The sequence below is a fragment of the Miscanthus floridulus genome, chromosome 7 (assembly GCF_019320115.1).
Source record: "Miscanthus floridulus cultivar M001 chromosome 7, ASM1932011v1, whole genome shotgun sequence".
Taxonomy (NCBI): Eukaryota; Viridiplantae; Streptophyta; class Magnoliopsida; order Poales; family Poaceae; genus Miscanthus; species Miscanthus floridulus.
The window spans coordinates 120312674-120320695 of record NC_089586.1 but is presented as its reverse complement, the minus strand read 5'-3'; positions in this window follow the sequence as shown (position 1 = coordinate 120320695).

The window sequence follows — 8022 nt, the reverse complement described above, 5'->3', positions numbered from 1 at the left end:
CGAGATCGGATCTGCTGTCACGGGGGCTGGTGTAGCCAGCGATGAATCATCGTCGTGGACCGACATGGATCTCCACGAGATTGACAACGAGAACGCGTTGTTGATTTGAGGTCCATCTGGCTCGCCATGGGATCAAGCGCACACCCCTACCTGGCGCGCCAACTATCAACAAAAGATGCTCGATGGTCCACCGAGGGGTATCCCACGATGGTAGATTTGTCGTAGAGGTGAGCGAGATCAGGAGCGAGATGGTAATACAAGCACCAAGACACAAGATTTAGACAGGTTCGACCGTCAGTATGACGTAATACCTACATCCTGTGTTCTGATGTATTGCATTGAGATGTATGGATCGTGTCCACTAGGGGACCCCTGCCTCTCTTTATATAGTCTAGAGGGGTAGGGTTATAAGAAAAATATCATATTTGGTAGTATACAATAGCTTGCGCTGCACGTCGAGCAGCGCCGTGCACGCCTTGATCTTATGGATTGGGCCACCTCTGATGGTGCAGTCCATGTCTTGTCTTGTGGATATCGGGGGCCATGCCCCCACACTCTATCTTCAGTAGCATTCTTCTAGTACCTCTTGTGTGCACTGTTTTGGTGGACTACAACACATAACGATATATGTACATGGAGGACTTTCTCCCACAGAGAGGCCATGTATGTGAAAAGTAGCAAGTAGAGAACGAACTGAAAAAATAAACAACAAACAAACAGAGTTATTTGGCAGATTTACCGCATCGATGTCGTCCAAGTACTCGCACATCTAGTATAGCCTTTTGTCTTCTCTCCTAACCTCGACCTGGTAGGTCGGTGATTGTAGCGATAAGTACTCCCTTGATTGTGACATGTTTCTTTTTGTACTCGTCCCAAACATCCAGCACACCCATTTCAAACATCTTCACTAGTTCATCGATCACTGGTTCCAGAAACACATCGATGTTATTCTTAGGTTGTCTTAGCCCTTGGATCAGTAGTGGCATCTGGATGTACGACTGCTTCATACAGATCCAAGGTGGAAGGTTGTATATATAGAGCATCACTGGCTAGGTGTTATGATTGCTTCTAACTTAGTCGAAAGGATTTATCCCATCTGTGCTCAAAGCAAACCAAAGGTGCTTTACCTCTCCACCGATGTCCTTATAGAACATAGTATTGATAGTCCTCTAGTCATGCTCATCGACGGGGTGCCTCATCATTGTATCTTTCTTACACTCTTCGCCATGCCAGCGCAACAGCTTGGCTGACTTTGCACATGCAAACAACCTATGCACCTGGAGAGATATAGAAAAATACCAAACGACCTTTACGGGACTTCCTCTAGTCTTGGTACCCTCATCTGACGGCCCTTTCTTGTACCGTGGAGCTTCACACTTGGGGCATTTATCCAAGTCTTTGTATTTTTCTCCATAGTATAATATGCAATCATTGGAACATGCGTAGATTTTTTCAACCTCGAGGCCGATGGGACAGATCATTTGCTTGGCCAAGTATGTCTTTTCGAGCAACTCATTTTTTCTGGGAGCATTTTCCTTATTATACCTAACAACTGATCGAAGCCTTTATCGCTCAATCCGTTTGTCGATTTGAACTCTAACAGCATGATATCGACTTTCAATTTGCTCATAGGACAATTCTTATACAATGGTGTTTTGTCATCTTGTTTCATTTTCTCGAGCTTTCTCAGCTGTCTTTCACTTAGACATCCGGTCTCTACATTACGTAGCAGCTGAGAAATGCCATCGTTATCCTCGGTGTCATCAGTTAGCGTGTTCCTAAACATATTATTAACTGTGGCTATAGGCTCCGTGTTGACACCGGGTTCCTCGTCAACATCGTGGATGGCTACATCAGGCATGTCCACATCATCATCGTTTTCCTGCGAAACATTCACACCAACCTCGCCATGCATAGTCCATATCGTATAGTTTGGCATGAACCCCGTGGTAATCAAGTGTGATCGTATAGACCCAATTTGACAAAAATTTCTTTGATTCTTGCAATCTTTGCATGGGCAGAAGATATGGTTCTCATTCCCAGCATGTGCTTTGGCATCGATGATAAACTGGCTGACGTCATGCATGTATCGCTTGTTCGTTCAGGACAGATGCATCCACTCTCGATCAATCTCTACACAAAAAAATATTGAGACAGTAATTATAAAGAATTAATAAGAAATTGAGCTTCATAAACAACAATTGTAGATCGAAAGTACCATTTTTGGAAAATATTATTGTACACTAATTATTGGAAAATTAAAATTGGTAGCCCCGGCCCTGTAAATTGAAAATTATAGTAAAAAATAATTATTGTACAATAATGAAGAACAACTATTCTACTCGATGCCACATAAAAATGGAGACACTTATTTTAAAAAAGACTAAAATTGGAGACATGAACATGAACAATAATGTAGCTCCAAATAATGCCCATATAAATTGAAAAACGCAGCCCCATAAAAAATTATTGCACAACAATGAATAACAATTATTCTACCCCATGCCACATAAAAATAGAGACACTGTTGTTTTTTTTAAAAAAAGTCTAAAATTGAAGACATGATCATTAACAACAATGTAGCTCTAAACAATGCGTTGTTATGTGACACATAGATTAATTTTCTCAATAAATTGTAAAAGAATCTACTCTACTTCTAAAAACTAATTATAGCATCACATACTAACAATGATGACCTTGACCACCATGAAATAATTAGCTAGAAATTTAAATATGTTCATAGACACCAACCTTTTGGATGATGAATTTACCATAATTTGAGTCTTACACAAATGTCCAATTAGAAAAGTGATATCTAGAATGAAGAAAGAATTAGAATGAGAATCAAGCAATGTAGCCATCAAAACAAAGCTAATTAAGTAACAAAATCAAAGGATTGGATGTTTGTTACTGACCTTAAAGCAAAAAGATCAAGTCATTCTTCAAAATCCAAGTGCTAGCTTTATGATGAAGAGCAGCCGCAACAATGGAGGAAAGGACCCAAACGCGCCTATGTTCTCGGGATGGAAGAGAGTAGGAAGGAGAGGACGGCTGTAGCCTTTTTGTGCTGTAGGCTTATCACCGTCAGTTCTTGGATAGAACCGACAGTGATAGAGCCCAATCACTGTCGGCTCTTAGCTTAGAACCGGCAGTAATATGTGGCCGTCAAGCCACTGCCGGTTAGAGACACAAACCGGTAATAATAGTTATCATCACTGTCGGTTTAGTCACATCCCAAATCAATTTCTGATTTTTAGAGCCAAGAACCGATAGTGAAGGATCAACACTGTCGGTTCTCCTAATTCTGGTAGTGATGAGCCCGACAGTAAAGTACTATTCTATAACAGTGGCATATACGCAGCTCGATTCTCACATGAGACGAACCAAACACGACATCAGCTTGCTGGCCCAACCGCCGGCCCACCACAAAGTCTCTTTCTCCCATTTTTACCCTCAACCTGCTTGACCCCTCCATAGGACCATAGCCACTAATTTACCTGATTCCATGGACCTTCGATGCTTCCATACTTCGGCACCTTTGATTCTAGTGAAAGCAAGACTCGATGCTTTTCCCATCTTGCAGCCTAGGATCCTCGTGGTGGAAAGAATGGTGTTCATTAGCATAAATTTATGCATAAGCACGTACTATCTGGTTACTCAAGTCTGCTCTCGATCCGATTCTACCATTTCTAGCATCCAAATAGTATGTATCAGAGGCTCGTTCGCTGGTCTGGACGGGTTCAGCTAGCCGGCTGATCCCCCTCATGCGTTACTGTTTATCAAACCAGCCGAACAGTGTTTTTCTCTCGTAACAAATCAGCCGGAACAGTGTTTTTCAGCCAAGTTTCAGCAAACCGAACGGGGCCACAGAGAATGCACTGTGAGCTTGCCCTTGTGCATTTATTTAAAAGTATATATATTAAAGTCATCATTGATTATTATTTTACAACAGAATTTTCAACTACCAAATCTAATTATCAGTTTGTGGACTATCAGCAATGTATACATGCTCGGAATGAAAGCGTTAGGTTCTTCCTTTTGACGTTTAACCCGAACTATTTCAGTTGGACCAATCCCAGTCTGCCGTGCACATCTTTAATTATACGAATGAAATAAGTCAAAATTGACAATTAGTGGCAAACTCAACTTAAAGAACTGGTATAGACCTATTTGTCAGCTCACCCCAATTATGGTATGCTGGTCAACGAAAAAACAAAGGCGCATAAAATTGGTTCCTCTTACTCCTAAAGCATAAGGCATTTTTCTTTGTGTCCGACTGCCTGTCCATGTGATTGTCAACTTGTTTCAATCAGAATGAGCACAGCCAAGCTGCCCTGTTGACAATAAAGAATGAATAGGCTCTTTGGTATTTTTGCATACAGTTCTTTTATATGATAACGTACATATCTAAAGAAACCCGTACACTAATCATTTATGATCATCCGATCCAAGAAGTCTTTGCTGGCAAATCACCAAATCATCAGACACATATTTTTTTGTATTATATAATTAACTATACTTTTGACACAAACACAAGAAACGATGGAGACAACGGCTTTCAAAAATGAAATTTGATTTTTGGAGGTTGGTAACCTTTTGTTTTGTATAAATGTCCACGTCACAAACTGGACGTTTCCTTTAAAAAAAAACTGGACGTTGAATTATTCGTTTGGCTTAGCAAATTTATAACCTGGTTTCCAATCCATCACAATCTTGAGCCGCCTTTTATTATTCAAAACTTGTAGTCACTTTTATAAACTTGAGCTGCCTTTCGAAATTTTAGAAGCTACTCCGAAAGATTAGACAGACGACATAACTTGTGATTACAATGTGTATAGCTCCGATGAGCACTTCGTCCGTCACTAAAGAATACTTGTATTAGCCGTACATATGAGCACATGTGCTAAGCCGGAAGCTTGAACCCGACCTCGAGGTTATTTATTTCCATTAACTTGTGAGTCATGGTGCAAATAACATGGCTACCAAAAGCGAATAGTGACAATTCACGTACACTGGTTTACTAACTCGTGCACGATTACATTTCTCTCATTATGTCATTTTCGTTAGTTGATCTCCATCAATAGGCCCAACGGTCTACTGGGCCCTTGGATCTGCGCCCTGATCGAGGGCGCCCAACCCTAATATGGTTGGTGGGCCCCTGTCGCACAGCACTATAAAAAGATAGGTGGGGATCACGGCTCAAACTACGAGGTTGACCTGAGCCGCCGTAACCACTGACAAAGAAACACTAATCCGATCTAAAGAAGAGTGCTGCCAGCGACGGGAAGCTCCATCGACTCCGCCGTCGCCTCTGCATCGTCTCCACCACGCTGGACTCCACCGCGCCGAGCTCCCTCGACACCGGCGTCCACGAGGCTACGGCGCAACTGCGCCAGGGCGAACTAGAGGAACTCTAAGTAAGATGCTTACCCCGATCTACGGTTTAGAGGCACTATTGTCTAACAATGGTATCAAAGCCAAGGTTACCGGTGTGTAGATCTAGTATGGGGTAAAGCATTGAAAAGAAATAAAAGAAAGAACAAGGGTTCGATCCGTTACGGATTGAAGCCCTAACCCTAACCGGGTAAAAGAAAAGAGAAAAGAGAACAGGAGGGTGGCGGGCGTCACTGACTGCCAGTCGCCACCGCCACCGCGTGGGGAAAGCTGCCGCACCGTCGTCTTCATCGACGCGTGGCAAGAAAAGATCAGAGGGTTCAACCAAACCCAAGCCCAAAGAAAACCGAATCTGGTTAATCCTAACCCTAACGAAACCCCAACCCTAACCCAAATCCCCAATCGATAAAGAACCAAGAAGAAACAGACAAGAAAGCAGAGAACCGATCAGATCCAGTTCGGATCTGAGAAGAAAGAGCGTTTTCCTAACCCTAACCCTAATCGGGTGAAAGAAAGAAGAAGAAAGAGGGATTCGGCCTAGAAGAGAATCAAAGCCGAACCCTAAACCCGTGAAGACCCTCTAGGAAAGAAGAATAGTGGGTCAGATTCCGAACCCTAACCCTAGATCTAAACCCTTACCCCAACACCGGTTCGGATAAGAGAAGAAGAAGATCCAAATCAGAGAAGAAGGGGAAAAAGGGGAAGGGACCAACCTCACCGTGCGTCGGGCTAACCCTTCACCAGCGCGGGAGAAGAAGGCTGAGCCAGGGGAGCTGTTTCGCTCGGGCTCGGCCAAGGGGGCGCCGCGGCCAGGCCGCTCGACGACGGCGTGCTCACCCGCTGGGGAGCACGCACGCCGGTGAGGGGGCCGACGACGGCGCCATGGCTGCCCGCTCCACCGCTTCGCTCGCTCGATGCGCCACGTGGCTGAGAGAGAAAGGCAGAGAAGAAATGGACTAGGGTTAAAGGGGGCCGGCCGCGCGGGGGAGCATGGTCTCGCCGCTGCGAACGACGGCGCCATCTCTCTCTCTCGGCTCCGATCGCTGCTCGCTGCTGTTGCGTTGAATGAGAAGGAGCGCGGGCGTAGAGAGAGAAGAGGGAGGGGCGAATGACGCTAGGGTTTCAGCGGAGGCGCTGAGGTCGTCGTTTTGATCCGCCGAGATGCGCGCGTAGCCATCCGATCTTCATCAACGGCATAGATGAACCGGGCCAAAATCAGGCCTAGGCGGGCATGAGCGGGAGGCCGCTTTGCCGACCCAGGCCCAGGTTGCGGCCTGGGTATGGGTAGCGCGCGTGCGTGGGCTGCTGTGGCAGCCGGGGCCGTGCACTGTTGCTGCAGGCCGGGCCACAATGAACAGTAAATAAAGTTCTGAGTTTATTTAATTTTCAGAAGCCGATTTTCATGATATTTGTCTACTTTAAATATCTCTATTAGAATTTGAACCAACGGGATAATTTTACAGAGAATATTTGAGAAAAGTTTAATGCTTCTGAAAAATAGATAATGAATTATTTCATGTTTCCGCTGCTAAAGAAATAGTTGATTCTCCAGTTATTTTAAACCAACGTGATATTTAATTGGAGAAAAAGAGATTTTGATATGATTATGATGTTGTTATTTTCTGACCAACGTTGTTAATAACAATATTATAATTTTAATGATTTTATGCATTAATTCTATTTCTGCCCAACAATAATGTAGAATTAGTGTATAAGAACAATTATAAATTTTAATGATTTATGCATTAATTCTATTTCTACCCAACGGTGATGTAGAATTAGTGTATAAGAACAGTTGTATGTTTTAATTTTGACCAACATTGAAATCAAGACATGCAATTGTTGTTATTTTTTATATTAAGAAAAAGTTTGACCAGACCTTTATCTTGGCTAAGGTGAGCTGGATAGTCACCTCACCGTGTTCCACTGAGCCTATGGCACCAGTGAGGGAGACAAACGAGGCTGATGTCGATTGGGCAACTAAAGAGAGAGATTTTGAATTCTAAAAGATGTCCTATGACCTTGAGCATAGGAAGCGGGTCACTGTCAACAAGAAATATTTAGCTGTGATAAAGAATATGATTAAGCCTGTAATTGTGGGCTCAATCCTAGACTGTGACACGGTCACCGAGTATCTCGATAGAATAAAGAGTCAGTTTACTGGCTCTTCAAAGACATATGTTACCCAGCTAATAAAGCAGCTGGTGACAGAGTCACTCTGGAAATTGTGGCATAAGAGAACTCACGATGCGTCGTCAAAATTATGGCACTGTCATTTTGGCCATATTTCGAGGGGGAGAATAGAAAGACTAGTTAAAAAAAGTATATTCTTTCTCCATTGGAGCTCTTAGATTTAGAACAATGCAGAGAATACATAAAGGAAAGTATATAAAGAAAATTAAAAAATATACCAAAAGAAGCGTAGGAATTTTATAGATTATTCACACAGACATCTGTGGTCCATTTTCCTATAAAAAGTGTGAATGGTTATGATTCATTCATAACATTCACAGATGATTACTCCCATTATGGCTATATTTATCCAATCAAAGAAAGAACAGAAGCATTGGATAAATTTAAGATATTTAAGGCAGAAGTTGAAAACCAACACAATTTAAAGATTAAGAT